The 23,072-nt window shown below is 31.6% G+C and overlaps 1 long non-coding RNA gene across 2 annotated transcripts; it reads left to right on the top strand.

Moving 5' to 3' along the window:
• Positions 1-13,182: 13,182 nt before the first annotated feature.
• Positions 13,183-20,054, top strand: LOC124887321. 2 transcript variants are annotated; one of them, XR_007044798.1, is made up of 3 exons: positions 13,183-13,517; positions 16,689-19,241; positions 19,804-20,054. It is a non-coding gene; the product is annotated as an uncharacterized LOC124887321 (long non-coding RNA). The 2 variants fall into 2 exon arrangements; XR_007044797.1 differs by having other exon boundaries at positions 19,101-20,054.
• Positions 20,055-23,072: the final 3,018 nt, after the last annotated feature.

Raw genomic sequence — 23,072 nt, forward strand, 5'->3', positions numbered from 1 at the left:
TCAGATGATTAGCAGGTTCAGGTAGTGATTCGATCTCTTCCCAAAAGTTGGAAACACCTGAAGGTCAACTTAACCCACAATGATAACATCAAAACCTTATCTGATGTTGTACGTCATGTTGAACTTGAAGATGAGCAGCTTAGTGCTGCAAAAGCTTCTTCTAATTCCTTTATAGCAGAATCAAGTGGTAAGAACTCTTCAGGATTCAAGCATAAGAAGAAGTGGAAAAAGAACAGGAAGGGTAAAGAGACGAAGAAGGCCCCTCTGAGAAAAAAAACAAGCCAAATTCCAAGAAGGTAAAAAGGGTTTTCAAGAAGAAAGGCAAAAGCAAGATGAAGTGCTACAATTGCCAAAATCTAGGGCATTTTGCGGGTGAATGTCCTGAGGAGAAAAAGGTAGCAATTCTAAACGTATCTCAAAGTGCTACATATGTTTCTAGCACTACTTTATTAACTGAATCTTATCCTATGTGGATTGTAGACTCAGGAGACACCGACCACGTGAGTTGAGATCGAGAATCATTTATGGAGTTCCATCGAGTTTCACCTGGATCAAGGTGGATCTATGTAGGAAATAATGCAAGACTTGAAGTCAAAGGGATTGGCACTTGCAAAGTAGATTTGCATGGAGGCCGGTCTTTAATGTTGAATGACGTCCTATATGCTCCAGAAATTCGACAAAACTTAGTGTCTGTGTCTGTTCTTTTAGATGTTGGTTTTCATTAGTTCTTTAGTCGTAATTATGTAAAAATTACTCTAGATAATATTTTTTATGGTTTTGGACATCGTTATGATCACTTTATTATTTTAGATTGTAATCCTTCAACTTATGACTATTATGTTGACCGTTGTGTAATGCCATGTTATTCAAGCAATAATAATGTTGATATACTTACATGGCATGTTAGATTAGGTCAGGCATGCTAGATTGGGTCACATAGGGCAAGACCGAATGAATAGATTGGCAAAGGAAGGACATCTAGGTTCTTTCTCCAAAATTGAAATGCCAACTTGTCAAAATTGTCTTACCAAAAAAACTACACGTAAACTATTTGGGGAGGCTAAAAGAGCCGAATTTCCATTGCAATTAATCCATTCTGATACTTGTGGTCCAATGAATATGAGGGCAAGGACTGGTGCTTCATATTTCATTACATTCATTGACGATTTCATGTGCTTTGGTTATGTCTATTTGATATCTCATAAATCAAAAACACTTGAATGTTTCAAAAGATATATGAATGAAGTTGAGAATCAATTAGACAAAAGCATAAAGACATTCAGAACCGATAGAGAACGTGAATATCTGTCAAAACAGTTTGAAGAACTGTATATTAAAAAAGGAATTATAGGACAATTGACTACTCTTTATACACCTCAATAAAGTGGTGTAGCCGAAAGAAGGAATACAATATTGTTGGATAAAATAAGGTCCATGATGGCACAGGCAAATTTGCCAATCTCTTTTGGGGAGATGTGTTATTAACTGTGGCCTACATATTGAATAAAGTGCCTTCTAAATCAGTATCTTTTGATCCTTATAAACTATGGACTAGTAATAAACCAAACTTTAATGATCTACGGCCTTGGGGTTGTGTTGCATATATTAAAGATCATTTTGGTAAGTTTGGAAAACAAAGTCCAAAAGGAAAGAAATGTATCTTTATAAGATACTCAGAACACTCCAAAGGATATGTGTTCGTTGGTGAATTGGAAGATAGAAGTACTACAGAAATTGAATCACGAGATGTCATATTCCTGGAAAATGATTTTTCAAAAAGAAATGAAATAAATAAAAATAAGCCTCTTTATGAAATGTTGAATTTAGATGATCAAATAATGTCATCGGACATGCTGGATAATTCAATAGAATAAGAAATAATTCTTGGTCCAAGTGGGAGTTGTGGATCCCAAAATCCAATTGAAGAATCTGAACTTTAATTACGTAAGAGTACCAGAAAAGGTGTGCCTAAATGATCTTATGAGATTGAGGATTATTTCTTCCTGGTATCTCCCATAAAATTGGATGAACCTAATTCTGTGACTGAGGTTTTATCGAGTCCTGAAAAAGATGAATGGATAAAAGTGATGAAAGATGAATTAGAGTCCACAAAAACCAATAAAGTCTGGGATCTAGTTGACCTTCTTTTTGGGCGTAAAGCTATTAGGAATAAGTGGATCCTCAAATTTAAACGCAAATCAGATGGGTCAATAGAAAGGCACAAATCACGATTGGTGACAAAAGGTTTTACTCAAGAAGCTGGAATAGATTATAAGGAAACTTTTCACCAGTTGTGAAATTTACCTCAATTCGATTGCTTTTAGTTATAGTTGCACGTTTAGATTTAAAATTACATCAAATGCATGTGATGACCGCTCTTCTCAATGGAGAACTAAATGAGGAAATCTACATGGAACTACCTGTAGGTTTTGTTGTTAAAGGTCAAGAAAAGAAGGTTTGTAAATTAAACAAATTAATATATGGCCTCAACCAGTCTTCAAGGCAGTGGTACTTGAGATTTCATAAGGAAGTGATTTCATTTTAATTCACCATGATCAATAAAGACCATTGTATCTATGTGAAAAATTCTAATGAAATGTTTGTGATTCTTTCGCTTTACGTAGATGATATTTTATTAGCTGAAAATAACTTAGAGTATGTAAAAGCTGTTAAATCATGGCTTTCATAGTCATTTGACATGAAAGATATGGGTGAAGCAGACTATATATTGGGTGTTAAAATCTAACGATACCGTTCCAAGAAAATTTTGAGTCTATCTCAAGAAACATACATAATGAAAATTTTGGAACGTTTTTGAATAAATAGTTGCAAATCCATGGATACTCCTATAGAAAGAGGTGAAACTTTAAGCCTTGAAATATGTCCAAAGACTGAAAAAAAAAGACATGTCTCGAGTACCATATTCCAGTGCAGTTGGGAGTTTGATGTACTCTATGACATATACCCGTCCAGACAGTTGTTATGACGTAGGTTTGGTTAGCATGTATCAATCTAATCCTGGAAGTGATCATTGGAAAGTAGTAAAGAGAATTTTTCGATACCTGAAGGGAACTGCGGATTATTCACTATGCTATAGTGGATCCGATTTATCCATAAGAGGTTATACAGATGCTGATTGGGCTGGTGACCGGTATGATAGAAAATCAACTTCCGATTATGCCTTCTTACTAAATGGTGGTGCAATTTCATGGAAAAGTAAAAAACAAACTTGCATAGCCCTATCAACTATGGAATCAGAATTTGTGGCTTGTGCATCTGCAGTACAAGAAGTTATTTGGTTGAAGAGATTCTTTGAGCATTTGAACATTGCAAAGAATTCTAAGGGTCCCATGATTTTATATTATGGCAGTCAAGTGGCTATCGCATATACAAAGGATCCTAAATATCACAACAAGACTAAGCACATTGATATTAAGTATACCTTTATAAGATACATAGTAGGAAGTGGAGAAATAATTTTACAATACATTCCTACGCGAGAAATGATAGTTGATCCCTTTACTAAGGCGATATCTATAGACTTATTTCAGAAACATGTTATGGCTCTAGGATTACATAGGATATGATTATGTTTATGTATTGTAGATGACTTGATTATATGTATTATCAATATAAGAATCTTGAATTTATGTTCAATCTCATATGCATGTGAAAATGTGTTGTATTAAAATAGTGTGTCGAACAAGTCATGAGATTGGCTCTCTCAAATAAGCAATTGCCTCTTACATCGAGGAATATGAAGAGAATAGTTCCACCATAAGATAATGACTTATTTTGTAAAGCTAGATGTGAGTTTCTGTAAGAATATGGATTTGAGGATTATTAAAGAAAAAAACTCAGGTTAGACATTTATAGGTATCTTGACCTACTTCTGTACGATGTTAAATGACTAAAATAATAAGACACACACACCAATATAAGGTGAGAACATCATAGCACGTGTTTCATACCATGTGTGCTAAGCGACCAATGTGTTAATGGAAGAATGAATCTCTGCTTCTTCATTATGTGAGACCCTTAAAGTTATTTTAACTTTTCATTGAAATACCGTTAGACCTTTAACTGTTTCCTAAAGTTTCGGTCATTTTTGTTACTTTATCATGTTACTAATAGCCATGAGAGATTTGGCAATGCGGTATATCTAGGAAAGCAGTTGATTTAGAACAGATAGATTTGAGTTGAAAGGAAAGACGATTAAAATAAATATATTAACTTGCTTACACAAGCCGGCTATTACACTAACCATATAAGAGTCAAGTGTAATTATGTATATAAATTTAATCATGAACTCGAGTTCACCTCTTTAAGAGGATGAGGGATCGGATAAGTAACTACTCAAGTAGTGAATGATGACTGGGGTATTGTGAGTATTAGTATCCTCATATTAGTAGAGAATTCTTTCCACACGTGGTTGGATTCCTAAACATAGCTTATAAAACCTTATAGGTAAAGCTCGTGATGCTCAAAAGTTGCACAAACTATTTGCCGTATGAATTGGTGATTTGTTGATGTCGTACTGGCTCAGGTAATGTCCACCATGTGTGAAGTGGGAGATGTTAGATTATGGGTCATGGGACACCCATGTGTACCGACCCAACTAACCCATTTCTTTGTCATAATGAATTTAATTCAAAAAAAAAGGGGAACGATTACAAAGTAATTGTTCCCGCCCTAAAAATACTTGCTATAAGTTCTTATTTTTTTCTTCTGACAAAAGAGAGTGACAGAAGATAGAGAAGTGATATAACACAAAAATAAAAATACTAACAAGGGCATTTAGTTCGTGAAATAACATTCTATTTTCAAGAAAAACAAAATTGACTTGGAGCAAGATCCTTTCAGAAATAAAATCAGTTTCCACTGCGAATTTAAGGTACACACTGATTTTTGTTTTACTCTAAATTTTACTACATATATCTTTATCTATAATCTATAATCTATGATCTATATCTATGATCTATATCTATAATATATTAAAAGTGTGAAAAGCTTTAGAAATGTCGTTTGAACTTTTTGCCCTTCATTAAAAGTTTTTGCTTTAGACAAAATTGTCTTTTCACTATTTTTTCTAATATTTAAGAGTTGAAAATTAATTAATATATTTATAGTAAAACTTTTCCTTATTAGAAATCAGAATTAATGACAACTAACACTTTTTTCATTAGTTTAAGAATTCTAAATCAATTAAATTTGATTTTAAGAAGATTTGAAAGTTTTTCCCTTATTTCTTTGCAACTAATCCTTCACGTATATAATTATTAGGGCCTTTTTCTTCATAATTTACCTTACATAAAGTTTTGATAAACTTCCATAAATTATCTAAATAATAGACGTTTAAGAGGTTTGTGGAGTAGTTGATTATCTAGATTCAACAATTCGTGTTTGTTGTTTTCTTTAATTTCTTAAAAGTTTTGATTTGGTTTTAATTATTTATTTTTTAATATTACTTGACTCATGTTAACTTGGCACAACCTTGAGAAAGCTTTATTGGGGATTTTTTTTTACATAACTAGCCTTTAGTGATATATTAAAACTTAAATTTATTATATAATATGAATTTCGTGTGACATGTATATGTGTGAAATGTCATTTATTAGAGATAATAGTTAGTAGTCAAGTTGAATTTGAAGATCATAAATTACTTGTTCAAATTGGATTTGAATACTTGATTAGTTGGCCAAATTTCCAACTTGTCTACTTGCCAACTTGCTAATTTGAAGTCAAGTTTGGAAACCTTAGAAACTAAATTTGGTGGTCTATAAATAGCCACCCTTTGTACATTTTATTATGATCATCAAAGTAGTAACAAATACACTTCTAAAATTCTCCAGTTCTCTCATTTCTTTAAGTTTTATATTGATGTTTTGTCTTTATTTTATAACACGTTATCAGCACGAGACTCTACAGTCTTAAAATTTGATGGCTAAGAAAAGAAAATTGATTCAAAAGGTGGAGAAGGCAAGACCGCAAGAACTATGCAATCATCACGATTTGAATTTCACCTTTCTACTATTTATGATAAGATAAGTATATTATTAAATCATGTTCTTTAATTAAATTTGAAAAGAGTATTGATAATCACAAAGTGGTGATATCGTTATAGGCTCAAGTTTTGAGTTTAATTTATTATACTTTAACCTAATATGTTATTGGCCGAGGGTGTGATGATGGATTTTAATCTCATGCTATTAAAAGGGTAAGACAACGGGTTAAGAGTCACGATGCATCATGATGATAAGATGTTGGGTTTAAGTCCCAATAATTTTTGGCCTAAGATATCTTTATATAAATAAGACGTTGAGTTGGAATCTCAATGCACCACATTGATGATATAATAGTGACTAAGGAAACATTTTGTTGAAAAGTCATGAAATATGTCCCATTGAATATGCTCCATTCCTTGAAGTGAATGTGGTAGCATGCAGTGCATAGTATGTCTGAAAGAAGACACGTGATTGAATTTATGAATATGAATATAGGCGTAACAAGGACAAAATATTTCATTACATTATATGTACGCCTTGATTTGCTCATGAAGGAGCAATATCTTGAAAGAAATTCTAAGCTATCATAATTTGATAGGCTTAAGACATCATAATATTTCATTTTCAGGGAATAAGAATTTTGATTGTTAAAACTACAGATCTATTTCCTGGGGTGAATGTGATAGGAGTAACACCTCCATAAGAGGTAGAATAATTGAGAATAAATATTATGAAGCATACTCCAAAATAGCAAACTTGAAAATTATTCATGTTCTAGTAAATCTGAAATTTACTAAGTAAAACTCAGATGTCATGGTAAACTTAAAGTTTACTAGTACAAATAAGTTCATAAGTTGGCATGAACAATTTTGCCATCTCGAAAGATGTGCACATTGAGTATTACACAACATATATATTAAAGAATTAGAAGGTTATATTCTTCGAAGAACATTATGAATTCTCAAATGATCCTTCAAAAGATGAAGGTAATTTTTGCCACTAATGGGCATGGTATGAAAGGTCATTGCACACGTGATTGTCGTGCGACCTAATTTGATAGAGTTTTATAAATCCTCTACCAAAATAAAGAAATATAAAGTGATGGCGCACTTGACCTTTCAAAGTGATGTTGAGGTCTTTCATGTAAATATAATAAATTTCATAGCACAAGAATGAGCTTCTAATGAAAATTTATGAAGCATGTGAATATGATTATAATTCATTCCTTGAAGAGAATGATATTTGTGATAAGCATTGTTGATGCTCGACCATTATTAAAATGAATGTGTCAAGATGAGATAAAAATTATTAATAAGGACCTGCTGATGCATGGTTGGATAAATGTCATATCTCACCTCTACGGAAGATTTGAGAAAAATAAAGAAAAATTTATTTTAACATAAACGGTAATTGATTGCGTACTTATAGTATGCCATAAATATTTTAATACGTTTATCATGGATTACCAAAGGGTTAAAGCAAGAAACAAGTTTTGCTTATATAATATTTTAAGATTATGACCGTATTTATATGATTTTCTCCTTGAAGCAGATGTTCACCATATGAATAGAGTGTGAAATATGTGTAGCATACGAAATTAATTGAGAGCTCTAAAAGAGCTTAAGTGTTACTATCTGGAGGAATGAAAATGTTCATAATATTGAAATTGTAGAAAGTCTTGAAAGAAACTTATTAAGTTTAAAATATTTTGTCAAAAATAAATTATATTGAAAATATAATTAATGAAAAGATGTTATATCTGTATATTATTACAATCGACGCGGGTAAAAGGCTATCCGTGCTTTTCCTCTTATTGTAATACACAAATATGTGCATGATGATAGAATTACATGCTATAGTAAATTAAAGTTTTACTGAAATAAATATTAGTTGGCATGACGGTTGACCATCCCGGTTGAAATCTGATGCAAAAATAATTGAGAATTCATGTGGTCATATATTGAAGAAATAAAAGATTCTTCACGAATTCTCTTGTGCTGCTTGTTCTCACAATGAAATGATCATTGTACCAGCTAAGGTTGGGATGTATTCCCTAATTTTGTTTTAAACATATAAAAAGGTGAATATGGGCCCGTTCACGTGCCATGTGGATCGATTACTATTATATAGTTTAATAGATGCATCTATGATATGGTCATATGTGCTTTTCTATTAACTTGCAATTTGATTTTTGCAAAGTTGTTTGCTCGAATTATTAAATTAAGAGCATGGTTCTAAACTATAAATTATGTTGATAATGCTGGTTGGTTTATTAGAAATTGTATGCCTCCAATTCTAGCTAAATCATTGATTATTAGAATAAATCTCCCAGAAGAAATTTGGTATAAGATGTGCCATTTAAAATATAGCAGCATTTATATGCATCAAGCCAACAACGCTCCCCTATCACTATTGGTTCAAGGTTAAGAACCAAATAATTTTCATCTAAAAATTTTAGTGTGTGGCATATGATGCAATTGCTTCATCACAATGCACAAATATGAATCCCAAGATAAGGTTGGGGATAAATGTTAGATTTCCTAACATTAGGGGGGGAGTGGATTAACAATTGAAAATTTTGCATGAAATGAATTATCTAGATCCTCATAAGAAATGTATATGTGAACTTGAAGTTCAAGAGATAATTCATTTGCAAAATGTTACAAACTAATTATCAGATATGTTTGCTAACTCTATATGATAATTCAACTATAAAATGCTCCAATAAAAATTCCATAAAAGGACAGAGTCTATGGCACACCCGAAGCGTGATAGACCAATTGGTTCCAAAGATAAAATTCCTTAAAGAAGGAAAGGAGCAAATGATCAAGATGATCATGATAATGTAATGCCCCCAGAACCTATCCCGAGACGTCACACGGTACTTAAGGCCACACGTGGCCTCAAGCTAATCCTCTAAGCCTGTCATCCCTTTTTGAACTCACTTTGACGGTAGTCATGGCAAAATAAGAAAGGATATCATATCATGAACATACTCGAAAGTAAAGATATGTTGGCTTGTACAATCAAAATACTGACATTCTGTACATACTGATACTCTAGTCTGACAAAGCCTCTACTAATAAAGACTAAAGAGCCATTGGGACAAACCCCCAACTGACTCAGAAAGTACTGAAAGCCATAACAATAGAATGATATCACCAAAAATATAGACACGGTCCCCGAACCATGAGGACTCACCGCTGAGTACCTGAACCTACATTACGAGAAAATATAGCCCATAAAAAAATATGTGGGTCAGCACTTTGGAATGTACTGAGTATGTGGGGGTGCATACAATAATGTAAATATCATCATCAATTTCATGAAAATATGCATATGTACAATGATGGCTCACTTGGCTTGAGTTAGATTGAAACATACTTTTCATGATCTCATAGTAAATAAATCATATGATAAAAACTTCATAAATCATTATAAACAACTCAACTCTTCAACTCAAGACTCGGAGTGACTCGGTAATTCAAGAAACTCAACTCTTATGGACATGGGAAGTTCTTATAACCGATATAAATCATGTGAGTTACATGGAGTCCAATGTTTTGCCCTCTTAAGGAGAGAACCCCACATTGACAGGAGCGTCGTACTCTTGTCAGGGAGTACAACCTAAATTTAGTGATCACAATCTCATACTCGACCTCTAGCCCACAATTATCAATATTAATTCTACGGTGGCACGTAGTTTTGGGGGAAATACCATATTTTTCGCTCGGTGCTAAATACTACTCCCAGACACAAACTCAGAATGCGTTAGAAAATCTACCACAAACATCACAAGGGTCTATCATGAAGACCAAATCAAATCTCTTTCTCATTTATCAAATCATAATCAATTTGTAGATTCCTAACTCGACTCAAATCAAATCAATCTTTCTCAATATCAAAATGTATCAATTCATTAAATCATGGCAACGTCATTAACTTTGAGAAAATATCAAGACTCATTGTAACAACTCAATCTTATGAACCAATGTACTCAATAATCCAATTTGTCATAAGGAAGCTTAAAGCTTGACACGTATCTTGAAGGCACTTGAAATATCAACTCATGGTAGAAATATGAAATTCACAATATTAAATATCAAGTCATAAGTCAAATGAAATCGATTGGGAGAATTAGATTAAGTCATTTATCCATTTGGGCTAATTTTCTTAATTTATTTCAGCTCGAAAAGTCTTTTTTCTTGAGGAAATTGCATGCCATAGACCCAAATATAGGTGACTTTAGATATTTGACCCCAATAAGAAATGTCTTTAAAGAATAACCATCCTTACTTTTTAAATATAGTACAAGTACCATTTTACCCCTCTGCACCTCAAATATATTTTTAAAACTTTCAATACTTATTTGTCTCTCAATTTTTATTTTTTATTATTTTTACTTTTTATTTTTACTTTAATTTATTATTCTATTTTTTTTATTTTTACTTTTTTATTTTTTTTAATTTTATTATTTTCACTTTTTATTTTTTTTCTTTAATTTTATTTTCATGTTTTAATTTATTTGTCTCAAACTGTATTTTTTTTCTAAAGCATTATCTATTTCTTTTTTTTTAATTAATTTATTTTTAACCTTTATTTTTCTTTTATTTTGGATTTTTATCAGTTCTTTTTTTTTCCCTCATTTTTCTCAAACTTTATTTTTATTTTTCCTCTCATTTTTTTATTTTCTCAATTTTTTTAATTCTTTGTTTTTTCTTAATCTTTATTTTTTTCTTGCATTTTTTTCTCACTTTTTTTTACTTCTCCATTTTGTTTGATTGCTTTTTTCTTTTTCCAGTTATCTTTTTTTTCCTCTTTTTTTTTCAAACTTTAATTTTATTTTCCCTCTCATTTTTATTTTTCTCAAAATTTTTAATTCTTCTCTTTTTTCTTGATCTTTATGTTTTTCCTATCCTTTTTTTTAATCTTTTTTTTTATTTCTCTATTTTGTTTGATCGCTTTTTTCTGTTTTTCAGCTTTTATTATATTTTGCTAATAAATAAAAAATTGGATAATCCACAAAGGAATTTTCTTTTTTTGATATCAAAGTAAATTTAAGGGCATGGATTGTCGTTACGAAGTTCTTTGAAAATTCTTGAGATAAGTCGTGTCTCTAAGGCGAGAGTTGTAGAATATCTCATAAATAAAGACTTAATGTGGTAGTGTCAACTCTTGTCCATGGGGCATAATTTATAATTTGAGAGTCCTTAAGCAAAGTCTTGTCTCTAAGGCAAGAGTTGTAGAACATTCCATAAATGAAGACATAACGTGGTAGTGACAACTCTTGCCCGTGTGGCATAATTTATTATTTGAAAGTCCTTGAACTAAATCTTGCCTCTAAGGAAAGAGTTGTAGAATATCCCCTAAATAAAAACATAACGTGGTAGAGTTAACTCTTGCTCGTGGGGCATAATTTGTAGTTTGAAAGTCCTTAAGCTAATTAAGTCTTGCTTCTAAGGCAATAGTTGTAGAACATCTCATAAATGAAAACATAACGTGGTAGAGTCAACTCTTGCCCGTGGGGCATAATTTATTATTTGAAAGTCCTTGAGCTAAATCTTATCTCTAAGACAATAGTTGTAGAACATCTCATAAGTGAAAACATAACGTGGTAGAGTCAACTCTTGTCCGTGAGGCATAATTTGTTGTTTGAAAGTCCTTGAGCCAAGTCTTGTCTCTAAGACAATAGTTGTAGAATATCTCATAAATGAAAACATAATGTGGTAGAGTCAACTCTTGTCCGTGGGGCCTAATTTGTAGTTTGAAAGTTTTCAGCTAAGTCTTGCCTCTAAGGCAATAGTTACAGAACATCTCATAAGTAAAAACATAACGTGGTAGAGTCAACTCTTGCCCGTGGGGCATAATTTGCTGCTTGAAAGTCCTTAAGCTAAGTGTTTCCTCTAAGGCAATAGTTGTAGAACATCTTATAAATCAACATACAATGTGGTAGTGTCAACTCTTTTCCATGAAACATAACTTGTTGTTTGAAAGTCATAAGTATTGCCTCTACAATGTAGTAGTGTCAACTCTTACCCATGAAAAGTAGCTTATTATTTGAATGTCGTAAATCTTACCTTTATAATGTGATAATGTCAACTCTTATTCAGGAGATGTAACTTGAATGGAAGAAATCGAAGAAAAGAACAAAAATAATAAAAATTACAAAAAAAAAATGAAAAATATTAAAAATATAAAAATCAAAGAAAATGTTGAAGTTGAGAGAGAATAGGAAAAAAATAAAGTTTGATGAAAAAAAAAGAAAGATTAAATAAAAATAAACGTCGAGAAAAATTAAAAAAGAGAAAAATAAAAATCAAAGAAAAATAAAAAAAAAGTTTTTTTTTTTTATAAAAGTAAACATTGAAAAGTGTAAAGGAAAAAAGTAAGGGTTGAGAAAAACTAACAAGAATGAAAAAAAGAGGAAAGAAAAAAAAATTTAAAAATATAAAAAAAAAGAAAAAAAAAAGAATTTGAGTGGAAAAAGTAAGGGTTGAGAAAATAAAAAAGAAAAAGAGAAAAGAAAAAATAAAAATCAAAGTAAAATTAAAAAGAGAAAAAAAATATATGTTGAAAGATATAAATATGGAGTTGTTATCCATTATGAGGATCATTTATGTAATTTACTCTATTGATCAGGGGCAATTTTGTCCAAAAAAATACTACTTAATAGGTAAATGTTATTTTAAGAAAACTTTTTTATTTGAGGCTAAAATTTGAAAGTCATCCTAATTTGAATCTATTTTTGAGATTCACTATTTTTTATTAGGGAAAATTTCAGAAATAGCAACTTTGTAGCCTTAATTATAACCTTTATAGCAACAGTTTCATAATTACGAAAAATAGCAAATTGTATTTGTATTTAAATAAAATGTTGCTATATAAATACATATACAAATATATATGTATTACTCATAAATACATATGCACAACTGAAAAATACATATTCTTCTATTACTATGAAGTGGGTAAAATATTGTTACTTTTGCTATAAGTTGTAATTTTGAAAAAGTATTGTTATTTATGGTAATTATAGTCTTAAGGATGTTAGTTTTTGTAATTTTTCCTTTTTATTAACCTTAAACTAAAATGGCCCAACTCCAAATACCCAAAACCTTAGCCCAATATACAACCAACCCGACCCAAGCCCACCTTTTATTTTCCCTTTCAACAACAACAATTCAACACCAGCAATACCATCAGTAACAACAGCACACAACCATATCCAACGATTTCAACAACGACGTCTTCATCAATATCGAAACCGAACAACACTGATTATCAGGTAATGAAAAATCCAGTGGTTTTTACCTCTTTCTCTCCTATCCTCTCTATCACCCTCGCCCGTCACTTCTTGTTGAAGCAGAGCAGAGCCCAAGACTCTGCATCTTCCGGAAAAGATGGTAAAGTTCATGGACCTTCATGTTCTAAGGACGCTTAGCCCTTCAAACCAACAGATTCAAGTGTAATAGCCTCCAATCAGTCATTTTTCATTCACATCGACTGAAAAAGGTGACCTCTCCCTCCTTTATTCCTTTTCATCAATCAATCTTGCTGATTTCTAAAAGATTTTGCCTTTTCAATAAAATTTAACAACAACAACAATAAATTCAGTGTATTCGCACACAGTGAGGTCTGGGGATGGTAAGATGTACGCAGTCCATACCACACTTCTGAAGAGGTAGCAAGGCTGTTTCCGATAGACCCGGCTCAAGACAGAGAACAACAACAACAACAAACCCAGTGTATTCCCACTTAGTGGGGTCTGGGGGTAAGATGTACGCAGTCCATACCTCTACCTCTGATGAAGTAGAAAGGCTGTTTCCGAAAGACCCCCGGCTCAAGTCACGAGATATCACACAAACACATAGTACAGCACAGAAGCAGATGACATAACATAGATACGGCACCCATAAGGAATATAAAACAGAGTAAAGCAGGAATGCAGGAATATACAGCGGAGGAAAGCACACATATTCGTAATAAACATGGAACACGGAACACGGAACATTGAATACGGAATCATAACAGGAATACACCCCCACCAATTTATTCCCTACACTAGCGACCCGAACTGGCCCTAATCCTCTGCCGTAATTCGCATCTTCCATACCTTCCTATCTAGGGTCATGTCCTCGGTGAGCTGTAGCTGTTCCATGTCCCGCCTAATCACCTCACCCCAGTACTTCTTCGGTCTACCCCTACCCCGTCTAAAACCATCCAACGCTAGCCTCTCACACCTACGGACCGGGGCATCCGTGCCCCTCCTCTTCACGTGTCCGAACCATCTCAATCGTGCTTCCCGCATCTTACACTCCACTGAAGTCACACCAACCTTCTCCCGGATAGTCTCATTCCGAACTCTATCCCTTCGGGTCAGTCCACACATCCAGCGCAACATCCGCATTTCTGCCACCTTCATTCTTTGGATGTGGGAGTTCTTAACTGGCCAACACTCCGCTCCATACAGCAAGGCCGGACGGACTATCACCCTATAGAATTTGCCTTTAAGCTTGGGCGGCACCTTCTTATCAAGACAGAGAATAATAAACAAATTCATAATAAAAACATGAAACTAGATGGCACAATAGAGACCCACACATTAATACTCTACACTAACGTACCAAAGGCACACCCCACATGCACTAGCCTTACTATCCTAACCTTCCTATCTAGGTTCATGTCTTCGGTAAGCTGTGACTGCTCCATGTCACGTCTAATACCTCTCTCCAATACTTCTTCGTTCTACTGCTACCCCGCCTAAAGCCATCCAAAGTTAGCCTCTCACATCTACGAACTGGGGCATCCGTTCCCCTCTTCATCACATGTTCAAACCATCTCAGTCAAACTTCCCACATCTTGTCCTCCACCGAAGCCACTCCAATCTTCTCGTGGACAGTCTCATTCCTAACCCTATCACCCCTAATAAGCCCACACATCCACAGCAACATTTGCATTTCCGCATTTCAAAATTGTGGGAAACGTTGGGATCTTCTCTAAGAAGCTGTGGCAGTCCAATTTTTTCTATAAAGAGGCTTTGTTCACCTTTTCAAGAACATGGTTCAAAAAGACAGAAATTGAAAATTTTTAAAGTTTTATCTCACTCTCCGATTCACTAAGTTATCTTTTTCTTTGTTCCCATTTATTCACGCCGCTCTTATCGTTACTTTTCTTCGTTCAAATTTGGAGTCGTCGTTAGTGGTAGAATCGCTCTTCGCCTCAGCTTCCTAGTTTGCTGCCCCACACAAGGTAAATTCTATCCCGTCTAATTAAGTTATGTTTAGTTTTGGTGATTCATTGATTGCTTGAATTTGTCATTCTTGTTTGGCTAATTATGAGCATAAACATGAATTGAAAATGGCGTCTGGTTATTGAATTTTGTTCACATTATACGATGTATTTATGGAACATGTTTTGTTTGTAATATGGTCTAGATGAAACTAATGAACTCTGAGGGTATGAATAGAGAGGACCCATTTTGTTTTACTGGTCACGAATGTGAACTCAAAGTGCTAGTTCTCGCGTCATTAGATTTTACACATGTTTGACAGTACGTTGGTAGATTTATCTTTGATTAGCTTGAGACATACTCCTTAAAGTTGTACGTTTGTGATACATGTGTAGTGGACTATTTTAGGGGTTATTGTGACGTCGGTTTGGCCGTTTTTATGTGGTAATGGTGACTTAAATGTGTATACGTTTGGCCGGTGCGTTTACAATATATTGTCGGCCATTAATTTAGCTTGAGAAGGGTCCTACAGAGCTTAAAATTTCAGGTATGCTTGGTTGTCCGTCATGGAAAGCTTGGTGACTATTTTTCTCTTTATTATTCTCTTCTTCTTTTTTGTGTTGGTTTTGGACAGTGTATGAATGTTGATGTGCGTAGAATATAGTTTGAATCGTGAACAACTCGTAATACATTTTACGATAGTAAGGAAAATATCCATATGAATACATGATCTTTCTTTCTCAAGTTTTATGATGATATTGTTGGCAACTTTCTGGAAAGTAATTCTAAAGTTTTTCTTTCGCCTCTTTTTCAATTTTTTAAAAGTTATTTGTTTCAAGATGGGGCTGGTTTCCACCTAGACGAGAAATAATGTTAAATTCCTCTTCATTCCTTCGTCTTCCATCTACTTCTTCTTGGTCAAATTGTTTATGTGAATCATGAGTGTCGTAATACGGATTAAGTACTCCTAGTCGTTTTATCAATTTACGAATGTGTCAATGAGTTATTTCGAGTTTTGATTTTAATGCCCGGCTATTTTTGAGCTAAAGTTGTGTAGTGTACTGGTAATAGTTGAAAAACATTATAAAATTTATTCTATAAGTTTGAAGTTTTGTTTTCTTGTTTTTGTGGTTCATCTGCAGGGTTGGCTCAACCCTTTCGAGAAAAGGCGGCCGCTTAAGGCCCCCAATATTTGAGGGGCCTTATTTTTTTTTTTTTAGTAATAATAAATTACAAATTTTAAGAAATATATTAAATACTATATACAGAAAAAAGAAAATTTTTATATTAAAAAATTTAGGAGTTGATATAGTAAAAACTTTTTAATGCATTGACTATATTATTAATTAAAAAAGAATTATTAAATACGATTATATAATTTTCAAACTAGACTTTATAAAAATAATTGTTTTTTTCTTAAAAAACGTAATGCCTCTATTTGATTTTTGCCTTAGGCCACGGATTTGCTTGAGCCGCCCTTGTTCATCTGGCAGTGTGCTCTTATCATTCACTATGCTTCTCCTATGACATGTCTTCACTGTCCAGATTGTAAGCATGTAGACGATTCCATGGTGTCTTGAATCGTCTACATGCTTCTCCCAAAAGTACAATTGGTTGTTCTTGCTATAAAGATTTCCTGAGGTGACTTAAAAGGGGTTATGGACAGTGGAAAGTTACTATTTTGTTTGCCTATAATTCTGCAATTTTATCCAGTCTCCAAGATTGAAGAGTTTTCCATAATCCTTCCAAAGTGTGCATAAGCCCGTTCAGGATATCCAAGTGTTTGTCACACATGAATGTGCTATAATGAACTTGAAGTGATTTCCATTTTTATACTAAAGTTGTTCAACTTGGCCTGAGAAAAGTTTCTTTTTCTTTTTTTTTTTCTCTTTTGGTTGTGATAATCTGTGAACATGATGGTCCATTTAAATGCCCTTGTTACTTGTTCTCCCTCTCTTCACTATGTTTAAGTGTATAATTTTTATTTTTTAAAGAAAAAAAGTTGGGGCGGCTCTGTCTTTGTTTATCATGTTGCAGAAAAGAAAAAAATTTTCTTTTCATTTGTTTGAGCTAGCTATCTAGACTTAGACTTGATATTGAGTTGTATGTTAGTAGATATTTGTTGAAGCAAAGTTAGATGTTGTGGGTTCAAAATTTATTTTCTTATGAGAATAGTTTGGGTCACAAGCCCCCTCCCTGCTCCTGCGTTTTTTTCGAATCTCGATTGTGCAAGTGTTATAAAATTTTTCGAGTGTTTGAGGTGGTCTATTGAATCATGGTAGTTTCTTTGGATTCTAGAAGTTAAAATATGTTCTTGGTTTCAGTTTGTGTATTATCCTATTATCTATCTTGGTCGATCTTGTTTAGATAAATTCATTCCTAACTTCCTTTTGTTTTCTTTTCATGTGAACTTGAGAGCGCATTTGGGTCTAATGGCTTGACTCTATCACTGTCCAAATCAGAGAAGCAATAAAAGATGCATCACATATTTCCATCTAGCAGTCTAGTTCCTCTGTCCCTCTTTTTTAGTTTTATTCTTCTTTTATAGCCACTTGTTATTTATTTTTTCTTAACATTTCACCTATTATTATTTAAAATTCGCGTTTTATATATTCTTATTTGAATTAGTGTGAATCTTTGAATAACTTTTGTAAAATTTAATTGTTCCTTTTTCCCCTTTAGATTTTGAACTTAGTCTAATCACGGGACCTCGGCATTTAATTTACATCATCAAAAGTTTTAAACTTTGGTAGGTTAAAAGATACTTTTAGAATTAATGGCCGAGTTTGTTAGAATCTTTTAATACTTCTTTAATATGAAATGGTAGTCTATCTTTGGAATCGAATTAGTTTTCACCAATGAGTAATTTCAGACTAGTAAAAATAAATTTTGTGATAGATGGGCGTATTATCGCTAAACTCGAAAAATCGACTTTACTAATTTTGGATACGGTAAATCAAATTTTAATTTTTATTAATTTCAAATAAAAGATAGCACTGTGCAAGTCCCTTTGAAGGATTTTAATGAGAAGAAATATTTTATTTATTCGTATCGTAATGAATAATAATTCGCAAGACATTATATATTTTATCTATTCACTTAGCGTAGGATAATTAGCTTATTTTTATGAAATTTGATCTAAAAATACAAAAGAGTCATTTTTTAGAATTAAAAAATGAGTTCGTAATATAATTAACCTTTTAATTGAAAGCTTTTTTTTTTGTTTTAAGAAAAATGACTTTAAATAACTTTCTTTTTTGACAAAATAAGGTTACATCATTTTAGGAGGTCTTATAAAATATTATCTTAGGTAATTTAAAAAAAATAGGCTTTATGACGAGGTTTAATCTTATTCTTACAAAGAATTAGCATATATTATCTTATATAAGACAAATATCTTTTTATGCCTTGCCTATATCTTAATTTAATATTTGATTTTCTTATCTAATCTAAGTTTGGTCGGTCAACCATAGTTAGCAGATCCTTTAGGGTGCCTTATCCCTTCCCCTTAAGATAATTAGAATCCTTACCTAGAGCTTTAAGTTGAGTAGACCTTAAAATGAAGTCTTTAATTGCTTTAATCTCATAGTTTATAATAGGTGTCCTAATTCACCGTAGAACTAATTAGGTGACACTTCCTTAAATTTAATTAGCAGTTTTTCAATATGTTGTATGCTATTTTGACCTCGTGTTAAAATGGGGTATAACAAAAACAATTTCAATTTTTTGATGGTATGATTTTTAATTCCTTTTTGATAGAAAATACTTTCCTAGCAGAAAATAATAGACTTGATATATTTGAGAATATTATTAATCTCCATTGCATCAAACACTTCCAAGTGACTTTATTAGTTTGTCTTACCAAGCCATTAGAGACTTCAACAAGGCACAGACAACAACAACACATCACCTAGCAGCTGAGCAATTCAATAGTAGACGACACGATGGACACCACTAACTCTGCCACCCACAAGGGCACCAAACGTGACAGCCGGATTAATATGACTGTAAGTGTAGAATTTTTAAAAAAGTGATTAATCAACTCATTTTTTAAATATGTCAATTATTTTAAAATATAATTATTTAGTAAATATATCAATTATTTTTTAAATATATCAATTATTTTAAAATATAATTATTTAGCAAATATATCAATTATTTTGAGACAAAGGGAGTAGTCATAGGATGTTTATTCAATTATTATGGCTTTAGTAAATACATTAAAAAAACATTTTCCTTCCATTATTATGATCTTATCCTACACTTCCTGTTATTTTTGGTAAAGTCAAAGAATCACCATCCTAGGGGTCCTTTTTGGGTTAGCATTGCTGTTATTTTTGGCAAAGTAAGCAAATCACCGTCGTTGTAGGAGTCCCGTTTTAGTTATAACAACAAAGTCCCTAATTCCAAAGCTTTCAATTGTAAGTTTTGTTCCACATTAATCAATTAGTCACATCGTACACGTATGTTTAATGCATGCAACGTTACTTCATTAATTTGATCATGTCTTTGACTGATTTTTTTGGATTGATGAACAAAGTTACCTGATAGCAATGTTATTGATGGAAGGTGATACATATTGTGTGGAATTAATCAAGGTGTGCGATGCCATAGCTATCCAAAAAAATGTATGAAACTTCTTAAAATTTGCATTGTATTCTTTGTTTTTCATAATTTGTCCCTTTATGTATGCATCAACATTTGTTTACATTCCATCCTTTGTTGTTTTCATAATTTTCTCCTAAGATGTACATTGTTATTCTATTATTAGTATTGAATACTTTAAAGATATGTTTCATCTTTATATTCACTTTCTACAACAACTACAATTCCTTTTTCATGTGAATATTCAGTTTCTACCCCGCTATAATTTCTTTTTTTCATGTGAAATAGATATCCAACAATTCTAATTTCACACTACTTTTTATATTCAAGTCACTAACTTCGTTCTCAATTACCATCATATTCTCACTTGAAAACGGTGCCATTTGATTTTCGAAAGCGTTGAGAAAGTTTACTCCTCTGTCAAAATTGATGAAGGTCCTTAATTTTAGTATACTGACATTACGTATGAACATTCTACAGGATGACAAATCAAGTTGTTTGATCATTTAGCTAAGTATGAAATTAGAATCGATCACGAAGCAGTATTTTATCATTTACAACACCTCCTTAGAGTGGTGGTCAAAGGACCTTTTCATTTAGATAGGTTGCAGCTTCCAAGCACCATACTTAAATATGATAAAGCAAATTTCTTCGTAAGTTAAATATGTTTGCTAACAATTTAGTTACTAGGGAATAATGCTTGAATAGGTAATGTTCCCTCTTTTTGCTAAGATTTTCTTTATTAACAATCTTGTGTTGTATGCAGCGGCAAGACCCAATCCTTCCTTATATTTTGAGCTTTAGCTAATATATCAACACTCCAGAACTTGACTTTGGTCATATTTTCCATAAAAAATATTTTTGATGTGACGAAATAAATATTTTCATAGTTGGGGACAATAATTAATCATGTATTCTGAATTTTATGGCACAAGAAGTTGGATCAACGAATGATGGTTCTAACACATTATAGTTTAATAGTTAGTTTTATTCTCCTCTTAGCAACATAATTTGCGTTCCTCTTCTTGATCAAGCTTTGTATGGTGAAACAAGGAACATTCAAAATTTTAATTTCCACCATAATTTATCGCTACTATTCAATCTATATAATTTTATACACACTTTATGGTGTTAGACATGGGTAAAACCTCCGATTGCATAAAATATTACTTTGAATATATGACCAACTTTTGTGAGTGTACTATTTTATATTATTTGATAATTATAACTATATTCTTAAATTTACTCTTATTTAATATTTATCGGATTTTTTTGATGGGCATATATAACTTTTATCAATTTTATGTGACATGTATAGTCGTGAAAGTTATATTTTATTAGAGAATTTTGAGTCTTAACCATAAGACAATCAAACATTAGTCATCCCACAAATTTATTTTTTATTTTTAGTTCAATTAATTATTAAAAAGTTACATTTTAATAATACTAATATTTTTACAAAATCATATATTACTTAATTCGACATACACGTATAATATACGTATCCATAAACTAGTAATTTATATATATAAAAAAAAAATCTATCATATTTAGATAATTTCTTTCTAAAAGGAAAAGATTTTGGACTTTTATAAATTGAGAATCTTTTCAAAATAATCCAATAACAGCTACAGGAAACATACAGAATAATATTTATTTATTTTTCGTCTTAGATTCTTCTTTATTGTTTGATTTGAATTTTTTTGGTTAAGAAATATATTTTTATAATATTTGATTTACTTTTAAGTGTATTGATTTTGTTGGTATTATGAAGATGAATGATGATGATAATAATATAGACAGTTGATGATCAAAATTTTGAAGGTCGAATAATTTTAGAGGTCTTCCTTCGAAGCATTGTAGTTGATGAATTTTGCAAGAATTTCTTCTTTTCCTTGGCAAAGACAAAATATACAGTTTTACTGGGCACTTCAATAAATTTAATTAATTAAAATTATAGTTTGTATTTTTTGAATAATTTTCTCAACTGTTTGTTGTGTTGCCAATCTTTTTTAAGAAAAAAAAGAAAAAAATTGTTGTCTTTTTGAAAAAACTTATTCATAGGTGTTTACATCAAGCTAATACATACAGGCCATATGATTGACCGTAGAATTTATTTTACTTAACTATACTTAATGAACATGTATTTTACTTCATTAAATTACTTAATCATGATAAATTATATTTGTTTGGTGTAACAACGAGTGTGGGTAAGTTTTTATGCTTCTTTTTAGCACATGATAGGAAGGGAAAAAAACTATATGAAGAGAAGGTAATAGTACTGTTTAATTGACTTGATTTCTTTTTAGTAAATTTAAAAAGAAAGAAAAAATCAACATAATAAACTTTGGACTAATTTTAATTTGTCTCTCTATTCATATAGATATTTACTGAACTTGTTTGATCAGTGTGAGATTATTTTCTCAATAAGTTGTGTGTATTTTCATATTAGTTTTTCCAATATGACAAACTAAATTATGAAATTACGGGTGAAGTGCAAAAAAAGAGTATAACTATATTTAGAGCGGTAAAAAAAATATATTGATTATTTGATCAAAAAGAAGGATTGAAGTGACATGAAATTTGTAGATCGAATTTTGCATTTCTAGGATAGAACCAAGTCAAATTGAGCAACTTTATAGATTATCAAGCATCAATCATCGGCTTACTAAAGACACCAACTATAATATAAAGGATTATCAATGTATTTCATCTACTTTATTTGTATATTAGATGTTTACAAATATTATATAACTAATTAAATAATCTTCATCTTTACATGTTAAAAAGATGTTGAATTTAATTAATGTATTTATTTTTATTATTTAAACAAATATCACATTTAGTGTAACATTTAAACTCATTAAAATGAGGTACATGCGCGAGACACGTACACCTAAACTAATATATTTTTATTCATAGAAGCAGCAGTTTCGACATGCTTGTCAGCTGCTTCAACTATGATTTTACTATATTACTCCTAATTAATTATTTTAACTCATAAGTCATTAATGTATTAGAAAATTAATAATATTTAATTAAAAATAAAAATAAACATAAAATAATAAATTAACTTGACGTTTTATATAAGGCCCACTTAAATTTTTTTCACAAATAGTTTTTAGAAAAAATTTTCATAAGTAGCAAACTTAAGCCCATAATTAGGAGTTTCACAGCAACTATTTTGTAATTACACAAAATAGCAAGTTGTTTTTTGTATTTTAGGCAAAATT

This window comes from Capsicum annuum, chromosome 9 (genome assembly GCF_002878395.1).
Source record: "Capsicum annuum cultivar UCD-10X-F1 chromosome 9, UCD10Xv1.1, whole genome shotgun sequence".
In the NCBI taxonomy this organism is placed as follows: domain Eukaryota; kingdom Viridiplantae; phylum Streptophyta; class Magnoliopsida; order Solanales; family Solanaceae; genus Capsicum; species Capsicum annuum.